The 15,410-nt window shown below is 42.8% G+C and overlaps 1 protein-coding gene across 3 annotated transcripts in view; it reads right to left on the bottom strand.

Moving 5' to 3' along the window:
* The window catches only part of TBCEL (tubulin folding cofactor E like), a 60,080-nt gene extending 50,320 nt beyond the window's left edge, over positions 1–9,760 (bottom strand). The window contains exon 1 of one of the 3 annotated variants that reach the window (XM_027771984.1): positions 9,739–9,760. The gene's annotated coding sequence lies outside the window, so the exon portion shown is untranslated. Of the gene's footprint in view, positions 1–29; positions 616–2,305; positions 2,506–9,738 lie in introns of those variants that run through there. The other 2 variants (XM_006148795.3, XM_006148798.3) reach the window with 2 other exon arrangements.
* Positions 9,761–15,410: the final 5,650 nt, after the last annotated feature.

Below are 15,410 nucleotides of genomic sequence, written 5' to 3'. Positions count from 1 at the left end.
AAAAAAGAAAGAAGTCTAGTTGTAAGCACCAGCAATCGCGGTTGAGCAGTGAGGTCTTCGGCGTTAGGAGATTCTGAGATGGAGGCTACCCCTCTGACCAAGGATAAAAGACGGCGCTGGGCTGGTTCCCAGGGTTCACGTGGTAAGTGACCGAAAAGGGGGCTGAAAACCAAGTCCGAACTGAACACCAGGCTAGACAGTTTGAATGACCCCTCTGGTATCTTTCTCTCCAAACCCAACCTCCTATACCTGCGCGGTAGACAAGAACCTTTACGTGGATGATGGCAAGCTGCATGTAGCAAGGAGCACACCACTGAGTTCTAGCTGGAAGGATGAAGTAAGGCATTCCGTTAGGTTTAGGGGGCACCTTTAAGAGATGGCTGGCATGGCCATCTGCCCTCATTTCGTCTCTTCCTGCAGGGTGCTGCTGGGAAAACAGCCAGGAACCCAAGCAGCACAATCTAGGAAGGAGAAGCCAAGAGCTAGTCTCCAAGGACTTCAGGAACTGAGCTACCCTCCTGTGCCTCCATAACAGATTACAGGTTTTACTGCAGCCCTGTGCTTTCTCGTTTTTAAGTTACTTACAATTGGACCTCAGCACCCTGAGGAGCTGGGGGGTAGGGGGACTGGGAAAGGGACCTCACATGACAAGATCTTGTCGAGAGTGCTTCTCTCTCTTTCTTGAGTGCATGTGCAGATGCTCTCTATTACAAAAATAAAATAAAGCCAAAATAAATCAATTCCTTTCCTCTTAAATCGGTGAATATTGTGGTTACAGATTACAAGGAAGAAGCTAGTAGAAACTGGAGAGGCTAAAAATGACTACTAGTACCCTGTCCTAAAGAAACCACCTAGAATGGGCAGGGAAAAGATACTCAGGTTATTTGATATGAGCCAAAAAGTGCCTCAAATTCACCACTAATGGTGGCGTATTTCACTATAGCGGCACTAGTTAACTTTCTTTCCCTTCTTTCCTTCCTTTCTTTTTCCCTTCCTTTCCCTTCCCTTCCTTCCTTTTGTACAGGGTGCATGCACTTGTCAGAGAGACAGAAAGTGAAACAGATTACCATGCCATCATGCCACAATCCCTTCTCCATTCTCTCCTCGGAATTCTGGACACACACTCACAGGTGCCCATTATGTTGGTTAGGCTCTTCAAGACACTGGGTCCTGCACTGGAACTGCTCAGTTGGCCATGTGGGATCCAGCTACTTCAACCACCACACCACCTGGCTGGCCCCTGCACTGGTTTACTTTTGCATATACAGTTTAATTATACTGAACATTAGATATTTTTCTCATGTATTATCCTAATTCTACCATTAAGTCATAAGGGGTAGTAGAATATTCGTACTGACTCATAACATAGGGCCCGAGCTGAGCTCAGTAAATGTTGCTGAATATTTTTTTTTGGGGGGGAGAGGTTTTCACTATAGGGCGCGTGCACTCGCCAGACAGACAGAGACAGACAGAGAGACAGAGATTAAGAAATCACCCCCCAGAGAGGATGGTCACGCCGCAATCCCTTCTCCTCCATTCTCCTCTTGGGATCTTGGGCACGCATGCACACGCGCCTGGCGTGAGTTTTAAGCCACCGGGTCTGGGACGCGAACTGCGGTCGACTACGTGGGAGTCCAGCGACATAGCCATTACGCTAACTGCTGGTTCCCAATGTTGCTGAATATTAAACTCACTAGTCTCTAGGGCTCTGAGTAGAAGGAGCAGAGCATTCAAAATGGGCAGCAGGTTTGAGGCCCCCAGACCCCAGCCCTCAGTTCTGACTGTTTAACCATTTATCAGGCAACTCACTGCATTTCTCTGGGATGCAAATGTCTTCATCTAGAAAATATTAACATCTATGCTGTTTGGATTACAGGGTTGCTTCAGGGCTCTAAAATATCCAAATGTATTATTGGGATTACAAGGCTCTTGTTAAAGCTCTAAAATATCTGAATGTTATTCGCTGTAAGAGGAAGTTGTAGTAAGGTAGCAAATTTAGGCTTTCCCACTAGCTGGGTAAACATAAGCTGGTCATCTCACCTCCCTCTAATTTTCTCCCCTACGGATGGTCTAAACCTTCCTTTCAGGTTTAAAAAAAGCACAAATACAAAAGTAGTCACTAAAGTTGGCCCATGCCCTAGGTTACTAGGACAATGTCAACTTGACTTTGCGAGTAAATTCACAAATGTCTCCTCCCTAAAGCATCCACTGCACACAAGTCCACCGCCAATCAAAAGCTGTGTCTGCATGATTTACTGAAGTCCGTACTGCGGAATGCCTTTCACGATGAGTGTATCACAGTCACCTTGCCAACACGGGACTGCCCTCTGCTCAAGATCCTCTTCTCTAAATGAGATGGTCTGTTCTTTCTGTCCATGCGGAGCATGAAGTGCTTGCAAGGCTGCGGCCTTCTATCCCTGCACCAACTGTGTCAGAACGGAACCATGTCATAGTCATTCGGGCCTCAGGAACCTTCAGGTTGAAAGGTTCTTCAGCGTAAACTTGTCACCACTAGCAACAGACAACACAGAGAAGGTGCTACGCCCCTGGTGACAGGCACTGTAGCTCTTATCAAAGACCTGTCTCAAGCAGAATGCCAAATGAACTGTTAGACATGCTAACAACAACAAAATCAAAGAATTTATATTGCTATCTTCCATACAATCGGCAGTTCAAAAGAATAAAAAGTGTGTGGGGAGGGTGAACTGTCACTGTCAAAATAATGGCCACCGAGTTTAAGAGGCACTTTATATCTGGAGGTTTCAGGGCCATTTAAACTCAAACCTATACAACTCAAGGGTGATGATCTTCTACACAACTGAAATACAGACAAACTGAGGACAGTAAGATTAGAGAAAGATTCAAGTTCAAAGTAAGCCCTAGAAAGCAAGTAAACACAGGAATTTAAAAGGTTTCCTCAGGCATCCATGCTTTTATAATAACTCTTCCAAACAGTCTGGATTTGTGTTTTCATTTCTTTTTTTTTTAGGACTTAAACTGGTCATTTTCCAGGACACTCTATTGGACTAGCTTTCCAGGAATGCGGATGGTAGATGCATTAATACGTGGGCTTTGAATCAGAACATTGAGATTGCAAAATGGATCGGTAACATAAATCTTCTTAAAATCTGTTGGGAAGTTTGAGGAGGAACAGTAGGTGGGAACGGAAGGCTGAAAACCAACAGACTGAAAAATGAGGAAATTCGGGATGGAAAAAGATCTTTAACTAGAGCCTTTAAAAGGTTTTTGGGGTATGGGATTTAATCTATGATTTTCTGAAAATAACAGGTGTCAAGTTATAACAGTCTACCTCTAGAGTTGGCTGAGTTCAAATGCATTTGTAAAACGGTTCTGAATTGGTGCTCAAAGCCAGGGAGCCAGGGATCTTGGGAGACGTTGCTTGGTTCCATTACCAAGTCATGGAGGTGTGCCTGTGAAAATCTCAATTCCTTTGTGCCTCAAGATCTTGGCTATAACATGCTCTGGTAAAGTGCTTAGAAAAAGTCAGGATAAAGCACTCGGTACACTTTGTCGCACTCAGTACACTTTGTCAGTGGATTACTATCAGAATAGAACACCTAGTCATGTAAGTACCCTCGATCGCTATCAAACGATTTGTACTTTACATTCCGAATGAGAGAGTCAGGCCAAAGTTACTGTGAAACTCCCAATAGCTAGAAACAGAAAATGGGCTGTGTCTGACCAATAGCACTGAAAGGTACTCAAGATACATCCCGATGCTGGTATGCAAGGTCAGTATTTACTTCACAGAGAACAATGGATAGTAGTGTGCTCAAGTGTGAATGCCACCCACCTCGTTCACAGCTTCCGAAAGACAGAAATACTTCCTCCACACAGTGCCAAAACATAGATCGTAAATCATATAAAAACAGACGTATCTGCCACCTAGAAGGACTCAACAGAAAAAAGTAGCACCAACACTGAATCCAGGGAAAGAAGTGAGGAGTAAGGTTGGAAGGAGATGTGCTTTTCAGTGTTCGCCCTTTAGAACCACTTGAACTCAACAGATGCACAGATCACCTTTCCCAAATGCAAAATATTTGTAAATAACATATCTGGACATGACCTGATGATTACTCACAGGGTTTTTGTTTGCTTTCTGGAGAGAGACAGAAAGGCAGACACTTCCAACAGCATCTGTACCCAGCCTGGATCATGGGCATGGGCACGTCTGCATACTCAGGGAGGTCCCAAAACATGAACCCAGGACCTTTCCAATGTGCGTCTGGTGGGGTTACCACTGTGCCACCACGTGGTCCTTCAAAAAGTTGTTATAAAAAAAAAAAAATCCAAGTTGGAATTTTGTATATAAAGTATATAATATTAACATTAATTTTATAAAGAATTGAGGTGTGAGGAATAAAAGAGAAATAAAATGAAGGGCCAAAACAGAAATAGGTAATTTTGTAAATAAACCTGAGCTTCAGAACTAAATTGCCCCAACCTTAGTGGAGGGGCTGAGGGGGAGAGTACCATGACAGTGCCAGGTCTGGGTTCTGCTATTTTCTCCCACGGCTTCAACAAGGGCAGGGCAAAATGCCCCAGGGTGGATTGTACTGAGGACTGGAAGAATACCCACAGTCCCTTCCCTTTGCTAGCCACCTTCAATGTGTTAATAAGTTACTAAAATCCTTCATTCGAATTACCCAAAATGTATCCAAATTACTGACCCTGGAACTACAACCACACCAGGTGCCTAGGGAGCTTTGGGCCTCCTCCACCTCTGACTGTGGAGAGGTGCTCCCTGCAGCAGGAGTACTCTCCTGCATGTTTCAAGGGACTGGAATGGCAGAGAGTTGGGGAACTGATACACACTTTGAAAAAACATCACAGTAATTTAAAATGTGCATCAATTTAGAATGAGGCTAAATCACTGAGAATAGTTTTCATTAAACTGCAGAAAAGGAAAATACCTATGAGTACAATGGTTTATGATTACTTTCGGTCACTTGACATGGATCCTTTTGCATACAATCTTATCTATTGGCTGGAGAAAGGCAAGAAACCCACATTTTAAAAGCTACCTGCTGGCAGCTGGGTCTCACATGGCCATGGGCAATGTTCAAGTGTGTGTGTGTGTGTGGGGGGGGGACGCTTGAAAAACATGCCAGGCAAGTGTGCAAGTGTGTGCCCAGAATCCCAAGAGGAGAATGGAGGAGAAGGGACTGCAGGGGGGCCATCTCCACTAGGGGGGGATTTCTCACTTTCCCCCTCTCAGTCTCTGGAGAGCACATGAGCCCTATATCAAACTAAAAACAACAAAAACACAACTCCTGACAGTATTTTGCTACCAAATATTGGAAAACAAAACTTAGATTAAACATTTTGGCTAAAAGCAGCACCATTTCACATTTAGGTTCATTATGTGACATTTCATTCCAGTTATTTTAAGTGTCTGTGTTCTCTACAAAACAATCTAAGATTAAGACTTTCTTTACCAGTTTTTTAGTAAAAATGAACTCTGGGACCAGCAAGTGGAGTAGTAGTTAAGGTGCTGGATATCATGTGGCCAACTCTGCAATTCGAGTCCCGGACCCAGCAGCTTGGAAAACACACTGGGTGTGTGTGTGTGTGTATGCCCAAAATTCTGAGAGCAGAAAGGACTATGGCATGGCCATCCCCACTGAGGAATGATTTCTCATGTCCCCTCTCTCTCTACCTCTGTCTCTGGAGAACACACGTGCTCTATGGCAGGAAAAAAAAATTCAACAAACATACTTAGTTTTCTCTGCTCTTTTCGCACTTTAGCAAATGATCCCAATTAGGCTTATCTGCCCGTTCATTTATAAAATGTGTGCCCTCACAGCGCTTAGTCTCAGTTCAGCCCTGCAAAAGATGCTGAATCTATACCACTGTCCATAGTCAGCCCTGAGAGCGCCCACAATCTAGAAGGAACTAGAGGTAACAACTGAAGCAAGACAGAGAGACAGTGCATCGAAACATAACCACAATCTAGAAGGAACTAGAGGTAACAACTAAAGCAAGACACAGAGAGACAGTGCATCGAAACATACGAAGTGATCGATTTCAGAAGTAGATCAAGGGAGTTGGTAAACCCTGAGCCATTCTGCATGAAAATTGGGTTACAGGTGGGGAAGGACATTCCGGACACAGGAACCTAAGGTACAGGAGCAGCCACAAAGACGGGGAACACAGGTTATTGGCAGTATTGTTAAAATAGAAAGCAGCTTGTGGTGGCCCATGGGGGAAGGAGGTGACAGTGGTCAGATCATGACTGACCTTGCTCGGGCCAGCCTTTATCCTGCAGAGATGACAAGTAAGAGAGATTCTGATGGATCACTGGGAACAGAGTACAAGATCAGGGCTGCCGATTTTTACGTAGAATATGGAGAGGGGGGAATCTGAAAATCTGGAGGGGAGTGGGCAGGTAAGAGTTTGTTCGTCTCAGGGGCAGAACCTGCAGTACTGTCAGGGGTGGCAGGCAGACAGTACTGTCAGTGGTGGCAGGCAGAGTTTAGGGAAACCACACGGAGTTAAGGAGAGGAGCAGGTGGAGACAAGGCATACTGACTGTACCTTTGAGAGGCTTAGACAAACGTGGAAAGGATGGGGCAGTTGCCCAACAAAGATTAAGGGTTAAGAGTTTTTTTTTTTAAGAGAAAGATATTAAAAATGTACACAAAATGGGGGGGGAGGGAAGTTAACAATAACTAACAAAACAGTGCCCCAGGGGAACAATATCCTAGATATCCTGGAGGAACCTGTTAGGATGACTAGCTTTCTCCATTTTTACAAGCTTTTCCATTTCCTTTCGCTTATGGACTTCTATCTAACCTCATCTCCAGAAAGTTTTTTCCGTGATTCCCCGCCATATCCAAATCCTATCAGATGCTTGGATATTTCAGGTAGCTGGAATGTTGGGATTGGCTGTCTTTCTGATGTAGTCTTTCTGATTCTCTGCCTGAGTATACTCCCCAATAAAACAGAATTACTCTGGGAAATGTATGTGTTTTTTATGTTTTTCTCTCCAGGAGAGATGGAAAAAAAAATCAATGAATAATGGTCTATCAATAAGTATTTGGGCAGCTGGGCAATGGTGCAAAGGTAATGCAACTGGACTTGACCCACACGGGATGCAAACCCAGGACCTCCCCGTGCAAGCTGGGGCCCGTGTGTGCATGTGCCATGATCCAGGCAGACAGCAGCATGAAAACCTCTCTGTCTCTCCCTATCACTCTGTCTCTCTCATGGGAGAGATGAATATATAAACTTTTAAAAATAAGCTTTTCTCTAAATATTTGCTTTAAAAAAAAATTCTGAATTTTTAGAAGTAGCCAGTTAACTATAAGCAAACAACAGGTAACCCCACCTTGTAGCTGTCCTTTTTACTAGCTAACCTAAATATGTAAATAAGTGTTATCAAAAGCTTTTCACATCTCACGCATATTTAAAGTCACAGCCACACCAGGAGACCTCAGAGTAGGGCAGTGCATAGATTAGGCTGGAGGACTCACTACTGTGTCCTTCTAGACCCTTCTTCCATGCTAAAAAGACAGGTGGACTTGACCCACACGGGATGCAAACCCAGGACCTCCCCGTGCAAGCTGGGGCCCGTGTGTGCATGTGCCATGATCCAGGCAGACAGCAGCATGAAAACCTCTCTGTCTCTCCCTATCACTCTGTCTCTCTCATGGGAGAGATGAATATATAAACTTTTAAAAATAAGCTTTTCTCTAAATATTTGCTTTAAAAAAAAATTCTGAATTTTTAGAAGTAGCCAGTTAACTATAAGCAAACAACAGGTAACCCCACCTTGTAGCTGTCCTTTTTACTAGCTAACCTAAATATGTAAATAAGTGTTATCAAAAGCTTTTCACATCTCACGCATATTTAAAGTCACAGCCACACCAGGAGACCTCAGAGTAGGGCAGTGCATAGATTAGGCTGGAGGACTCACTACTGTGTCCTTCTAGACCCTTCTTCCATGCTAAAAAGACAGGTTTTTTTCCACGAAGATGAAATTACTTTTAGATATATAGTATTACAACTTGCCCTTTGATACTAATCATGAACATACTCCATGTCAACAAATACTATCTGTAAGGTTTGTAAGGTTTGTGAAGTACTCCATGAGTAAGCTTTTACACTAATGAAATGAATGACAGCTCTCTCTCCTACATAAACACTTCATGGACATTGTCCAAGTCTGAGTAATTATGCTAGACAGTCTCATTCTGCTTGGCACTTTTATTTTCATTTCTCTTCAAGTCTGTACACCTGGAATTCTCAGTTATTGCCCCTGAGTACTACATAATGTATCTACATGGATGCCTCTTTAGAGGAAAACAAGCTAATTCTAAGAAACTTCTAGAACTAATCTGTAGCACTGACGTTAGCCAATTCACTAACTTAACTCCTGGCATTCCAAGTGCAAAACACGAGCACAAGTGATAAACCTCTTATCGTAGCACACCACGCCACCATGATTTCAAACCCTAAGAACCACCCTATTTTTTCAGTCTCTTTCTCGGCCGTGGACTACATTAGATCCAAGGGTAATGATGTGGCGCATTAATTTTTCTTGGTAGGAAAGTTTTTTTTTAAAAAAAAATCCAAAGCTATAGATCAAATGTGAACTTACACTCCTAACTGTTCTTTGATTATTACTTGGGCACCACTAATCTCTTCGCTTAACATAGCTCCATGCTTCTCCTTAAAAGCACCACAAACATTAAAATACTTATCAAAAGTCTTCATTTCATTGTATTAGTGATATCCACAAAGTCTAAAAGCATGACTATGTTGTCCGTGAGAAGTACAGCCTTAAAGCTGTCTGCATTTTGGGGCTGGCAGGTGGCATGGTGGTTAAGGGCACTAGACTCCCACATGGCTGACCATGGTTCAAGTCCCAGACCTGGCGGCTTGCCTTCTCACTTTCCCTCTCTCTCTCTGCCACTCTCTGGTCAAATTAAAATAAATAAATAAATAAACACATAAAGTTAAAATATTTTTAAAAAGAATACTCTTTTAAAAAAAAGAACTGTCTGCATTTTTAGGAAAGAGTTACTCTGCATACAACGCCCAGGGAATGCTGGACACAGAGCTTCCTTCCACATCTGCAACCAAATGTGATCAAGTCTGACGGACTCTCCTGCTGGTAGTCTGCTACCTGTAAACACAGCTTTTGAAATTTCTCATCTGAATGTGCAAGCCCAAGAATTTCACAATTTTCATGAGAAATCTGAGAGGGAATTAAAATGAAGAAAACACCACTATTTAGATTGGAAGGACCTCTGTGCAAAAATATTCCTGAACACTTCTTTCTTGATTCCCTAGCCTTCCAGTGTCCACCAACGTTAGTTTAAGCCAACTGTCTATAACCCTATTAAATTAGGCATTCTGAGATATAGAACCAAAACACTTTCCATATACTTCAGCAAACACGATAACAAAAAAGCCTAACATTCACTATATACTTCACACAGTGAGTTCTACACTCACCAACCCTCTGACCAGCCCCCTTCCCCCATACAAATCCAACTCCTTCACAAGAAAATGTGCATCGACCCTTACCTATCTGGCCCAGATTCAATCTGAAAAAATCCCAAGGCTGTAAGTTGCACTTACTTGAAGCAGGTTTAGAAACACTTATTCCTAAACCAATTTTACCAAACCAAGTCCCCACATTAAAATTAACAATCAGTTTTAAACCTAGTAATTTTTCTACAGCCACTCTCTGAACTAGACAAACTCTTACCTCTATTTACAGGACACCGGGAGAGTGAATTGAGGGGAGAGGCTTGCTCAGGTTTCTGTGACCCAAACAGCATGCTAAGTCATACTGTTTCCCTAATCTGTTGAGCCACGCTGTCTTTACTAAAAAGGAAATACTCATGTCAACAGCACATAGCACCACACACAAATCACAGAAAGATATGAAAACCATTACAGTCAAAATTTCTCTAGAAAACCATATCAGAGTAACGAACAGAAAAGCTAAGCAACGGTACTGACTGGCTTAGTCACCAAATGGGGAAAAAATTCTTCTCAACTTCTCTGAGCTTCCAAAAGGCAATTATTTTATTCTTGAGTGGATTAGGCTTCATCAGAAGAAAAATGTATATGCACAATTTCTGTCATTTCTTTCAGCTGTGAACATACAAGTTTAAGGTCATTACTTGGCTGTTTACAGAACAGATTACCCCCATCTTCTCTGCTCTCGAGAGCTACAGAAGCCATTGTGTTAAGGCCAAGCCTCATTAGGAACAGACTGTGGTGCGTCACTCTGTGGCCTTCTAGAGTTTACAGACCAATCTGGTTAACAACCAGGGATTGCCAGAATGTTAAAATATCAGCCCACAAAGAGATCACAAAAGTTTATAGGTAACTAAATGAGAAAAAAATTCATCAGCCCCTTCCAAATTTAATGCCATAGCAGTACTGTCCAAGGGCAGTAAACACTGGTTATGGAACTAGAATGTCCAGCAGTAATAAATTCTGGTTATAGAACTAACTGCTTAGATGTAAATCACTGTGGGTAAATCACTTAAATTCTCCAAGCCTCTGCTTCTTCATCCACAGGAAGAGTAACGCATAGCCCCTAACTCCTAGCTCACAGGGTTGTTAAAGCACGAAAAGAGACGATATCAGTAAAATAGGTTTCGCACAATGCCTGGCACATAGTCAGCACTTCACAAACACCAGGTCCAGCCGTGGTGGTGCTGAGCTGGCATACTGCTCTGCAATGCTGGAGCCACACAGCTGATCAGGGTTCGGATCCCACGCTGACCTAAAATAGGACAGTCCTGTGCATACCCAAGATCCTGCCTGGCTGGAAGGCTGCAGGAAGGGCCTACAGCATGACAAGACCCTGTTGTTGGTGTGCCCCCCCATGAAAGAAATAAAATATACTTTAAAAAAATAAACAAATACTAGCTTCTACTGCAACTGCCTACTACTTCCACCACCACACCACTGAGCGAACATGGCACGAATGTAGGACTGGAAGACTTGCAAATCTTTTTAAATACACGCTGTATTCCTTTCTCCTTCATTCTGCTCTCTGGATTTTAGGCATGCACACACACACGCCCAACATGAGTTTCAAGCCACCAGTCCACGACTCGAACCATGGTGGACCACGTGGGTGTCCAGCGTCTTAACTACTATGCCACCTGCTTGCCCCAGACTGTATCTTAACGCTTCTGAGTATCTGTCATACACTGGAGCTTTGCACATACGAGGCACATAGTAAATGTGTTAACCAAGGTTTTCTAATTGCTTTTAATTATACCCATCAAATACATTTGTATAATAGAAAAAGCAGGACTATTAATAAGCTCTGAAATCAGAGTACTTTATAAATAAAAATTCTTCACAGCTATGGCTGGAATACGTGATTATGTCTACTTCTCCACGGGATTTCAAAAGGAAGATGTGGCATGATAGAGCAAAGGGTCAGCAGCAAAGTCAGAAATGCCTGCTACCTGCCGCATGTCAAATTCTTCTGTAAAAAACAGCTCTGTGGCCCACTGGTTAAGGCAGCCAGACGCGCATGGCAAACTGCACAGTTCAAGTTCTGGCCCCAGCAGCTTGACAAACAAGTCAGGTGAATGTGCATGCATATCCAAAATTCCAAAAAGAGGCAGAAATGAAGAGGAAACTGGTATGACTGTGTCCCATTGGGAGGTGAGTCTCCCTTTTTCTTTTTCCTTTTCCTTCTCTTCTCTTCTCTTCTCTTCTCTTCTCTTCTCTTCTCTTCTCTTCTCTTCACTTCTCTCCTCTCCTCTCCTCTCCTCTCCTCCCTCCCTCTTTCTCTCTTTCTTTCTCTCTCTCTCTCTCTCTCTCTCTCTCTCTGTCTTTCTTTCTTCTTTGTTCCTACCCCCATCACCCCTGAGAGTACACACACTGGGGCAATCGAAGGAATGAGATGAGTGACTAAAGAAAATGAAAAATGAAGGAATAAAATATAGCTATATTTAAAAAGATAAATATAGATCAAGTCCAAAATTTCTGATTCTTCTAATCAATCAGCACCCTAATCAAACTAACACAGATAATTTACCTGAGGATCTAAAGTCATGAGTAAGGAACAAAATAGCCAAATCTAAACAAATGCATCTAGTGAGATATTTGATTTATGATGTACATAATCTTCATTCATCTTTTCCTCAGAATCCTTTATCGATGACCATAAGAAATGTCACAAAATAAATGAGACTGACAGAGTTAATATTTAAATTTCAACTTCCAGGGACCAGCAGTTAGTGTAACGGCTATGTCGCTGGACTCCCACGTAGTCAACTGCAGTTCGAGTCCCGGTGGCTTAAACTCATGCCGGGCGCGTGTGCGTGTGTGCCCAAGATCCTGAGAGGAGAATGGAGGAGAAGGGATTGCGGCATGGCCATCCCCCTGGGGGTGATTTCTCGCTTTCTGTCTCTCTGTCTCTCTCTGTCTGGCGAGCGCACATGCCCTATAGAAAAAAAAAACAAAAAACTCTCCAAAAAAAAAAACCAAGAAATGTGATTTTCATGTCTTCCCATATATGTGTGATTCCCCATATATGTCTCATATAAATCACAATAGTAAAGGTTTAATCATTTAGACTTGTTTAAGAGTTGCAAGTCTTTCCTAAAATTATTTGCTTTAAACATTTACCTATGAGCTAAATAATAATATCATGATTATAAATATAATAAAAGTATACTCAAAAAATCTCCTTATTGAAATGACATGTGTCCATCAGAACACTCGGCATTTGAAAGGTTCACTGTATTAAATTAATCATTTAAAATAAGACGTCGTAAAGGTAAGTACGACAGGGAAGAGAAAATGCTAAGGGTAATAGTTTCCTTTAACTTCTTCTAATATTTCATAGGTAGAGCCTCATTCTTCAGAAATTCTATACTTGCAAATGTGCCTGCTTGGTAAAATTTAATTGTAACTCCAAAACCAATACTTACAGCATTTCTGTGGTTATTTGCACTCATGTGCAGGGCAACAAAAAATAGTTACCCAACAAACACACGTTCCCAGCAGAGGCAGAAAATGGAGGCTCTGGCCGCCCCAGCGACATGGCTTCTCAAGTTAGAGACTGTGTGAATCTGCACGTGTGCACCAGGAGACAAGCAGAAGGGTGTCCATAAACACGCTGTGGGAAATCGCAAAAATTCTGGAGGAAAGAGAAAGCCCTCACCTCTAGGAACAGGCAATTGGGTAAATGAAGATACATTCATGAAATGAAATATTACATAGCAATGGAAATTAACTATTAATAGTTCCTTAGGCCTTTTTCTTCCACGTAACTTTTTAAAAAACCAGGTAAAATAACATCACAAAAATACATGCTGTTCAACTCCATTTATATGAAATTCAAGAACATGGAAAATTCAACATTCTATTATTAAACATCATAGTCACACACACACATGTGGTAAAAAAAAAAAAAAGACAACAGTAAACAATGGTTAGAAGGGGACAACAGGTGGTGTGGTGACTGCGGTGCTATTCTCCCACATGGCCAACCATGGTTCGAATCTCAGACCTGGTGGCTTGCTTTCTCAATTTCTCTGTCTCCCTCTGGCCAAATTAAAAGATAAATAATAACAAACAAAATTAAACAAACCAATCTAAAAAAATTAAAAAAAAAAAAAGCCAGGAAATACTAAAACACAAACTTCCTAACATTGGTATCACTGGAGGATGGAAGTGTGTGATCAGAAGAGACACACGGGGCAAAAACAGAACTTTGCTTTTTAAAATCTACTTTTATTTCTCCCATGAGATAGGGGGAGGGGCTCCCATGCCAACAAGCTTCCCAGTCCCAGCCAGCACAGATCAGGGGCAATCTTGTATTCATCTGATCTTAGGACCGGAACTCCAGACCTTCCTATGTGGGTCCATTTGTGTCACTCCATGATTTGGCCTCAAAACAAGAACTCTTTTTTTTTGGAGAGTTTTTTTGTTTTGCTTTGTTTTTGTTTGTTTGTTTGTTTGTTTTTTGCTATAGGGTGCGTGCGCTCACTGGAAAGACAGAGAGAGACAGAGAGACAGAAAGCGAGAAATCACCCCGCAGGGGGCATGGCCACGCTGTGATCCTTTCTCCTCCATTTTTCTCTCGGGATCTTGGACACACATGCATACGTGCCCAGCAGAAAGAGAGAAAAATCCCTGCTCCTCCATTCTCCTCTCAGGATCTTGGGCACACAGGCACACACGCCTGGCCTGAGTTTAAGCCACCGGGTCTGGGACTCGAACTGTGGTCGACTACATGAGAGTCCAGCGACATAGCCATTACACTAACTGCTGGTCCCTCAAAACCAGAACTCTTTATTCCCTCTCCAAATCTTTCTCTTCCATTCCCTATCAGAAGTTATATCTGACTTTTCCTCTCACATCCCATATAAGACCTATCAAGACCACATCCAAAATATCCAATTCTCCCCAATTCTCTCTCTCTCTTCTACCTTATTCTAGTCAAGTCATCAGCAGCCTCTCATTAGGACTGCTGCATTAGCCTCCTTTGCGGTCTCTGACTGTATGATTCATTCTACACAAAGCCACCAAGTGATCTTTCCGAAACTGAAGTCAAATTACGTCTGTGAAACTCCCAATGACTTCCTTCACACTTAAAGTAACACTCATCCTTTTTATCCTAGTCCTCCTTCATTTCAGCTGATGTCTGCTGACCTTCCTAACTTCACCTCCTCCGCCCTGCCCAGCCCACTAGGTTGCAGCCTCTCTGGCTTTCTGCAGCCCAGACTTGCCAAGCCAACTTCCCCTGGTGGCCTTTGCCCTTTCCCTGGCTCCAGGCAGAGCTGCTGCATCTCAGCATTCAGGTTTCAAATTTAAACAAAGCTTACCTTCTCAAACAGGCTGCCTCTGGCCACCCATGGAAAAGAGCACCACTACCGCCATCACTCCCTCATTCGTTTTCACAGCACTGATGGATCAAGCCCACCGTTTAGTGTTTGCTGAAGGTCCCTTTCCTCCAGAACTGAAGCCCCACAAAGCAGGCACCTGTCAGCCCAGTTCAGCGTGCCGTCGACAGAGTCCAGCACGTGGCAACCAGGGCTGGGTGAACTGAAAGGTGACTTCTACTGTAGATAACTTGCAGTATCTTCTGACAGTGAAATAAAAATCAAGTATGCCAAGGGGCAGGCAGGCAGAAAGAGACGAAAATTCTGAAAATCACTAGAAAAGCAATGCGGAAAGAAGAGTGGCTGCTTTCTCTGGTCCAATTTTTTTTTTTTTTTCCTGAAGGGCACAGGAGATGTCATGCCTAACAAATATTAATGGGCCACTTTGGCCCACTGATAACAGGATCTCCCTCCATGCTGTCCCCGGTACGGTAAGCCTCCTCACCTCCGTAAAACTGAGACAGGGACTTTTCCTGATTTCTTTTTTGGAACCAAGATTGGGGCTTTCCTT

The sequence above is a fragment of the Tupaia chinensis genome, unplaced genomic scaffold (genome assembly GCF_000334495.1).
Source record: "Tupaia chinensis unplaced genomic scaffold, TupChi_1.0 Scaffold000247_1, whole genome shotgun sequence".
NCBI classification, from domain to species: Eukaryota; Metazoa; Chordata; class Mammalia; order Scandentia; family Tupaiidae; genus Tupaia; species Tupaia belangeri.
Note: the sequence above shows the minus strand (reverse complement) of the source record. Positions and strands in the feature narration are given on the sequence as shown.